Raw genomic sequence first — 782 nt, 5'->3', positions numbered from 1 at the left:
AAGAAAGAAAGAAAGAAAGAAAGAAAGAAAGAAAGAAAGAAAGAAAGAAGATAAGGTAAGCATTATTCTAAATGTTAATAGGATGCAAATATACATGACCCTTTTATTCAATGCTGTAGAACAAATGTTCAAAAGTACTCAATTTAATGTTTCATTTAAATATATTCAATTTGCTAAGTATTTATCACATGCCTAAAATTATAATAAATACATCCAGAAAAAAATTTATTACGGCATATTGTCCTTTATGCTAGTGTAAGAACCAGGTATCTTATAAATTTAAATCAAAATTAAGAGTTATAAAATTATTGTCTAAGATATGGACTATATATAATGTCAAGTGAACATTCACACACTGAATATTTTATATAAGTGGAACAGAAAACTGAGAGACAAAGAAGGAGGAAGGGTGATAGAGAGAGTAGGAAGGAGGGAGGAGTTGAAGAAAGGGGGACGGAAGGAAGGAAAGAGGATGGGGAGAGAGAGAGGAATAAAAAACTTTTATATTCTCTTGGAGGCATTCAAAGCCCAGGCTCGGAATGGCTCACACAGTGCCTGGACAATTCGAACACTTTCTCTAATAAAATACAACTATGTATGCCATAGAGTTTATTAGCACCCTCTGATGCAAAACTAATTTGGGATGTGCTTTCAGTTTTATCTCACTGAACTGGACCATACTATATATTCATATATCATGTAAAATTATTTTTAATAGAGAAAAACCCTGATGTTTGCAATGTGAATATGGACTGTTTTTTAAATAGGAAAGGCTGTGTCTC

Source organism: Grammomys surdaster, unplaced genomic scaffold (assembly GCF_004785775.1).
Source record: "Grammomys surdaster isolate TR1022 unplaced genomic scaffold, NIH_TR_1.0 201, whole genome shotgun sequence".
Taxonomy (NCBI): Eukaryota; Metazoa; Chordata; class Mammalia; order Rodentia; family Muridae; genus Grammomys; species Grammomys surdaster.
Note: the sequence above shows the minus strand (reverse complement) of the source record.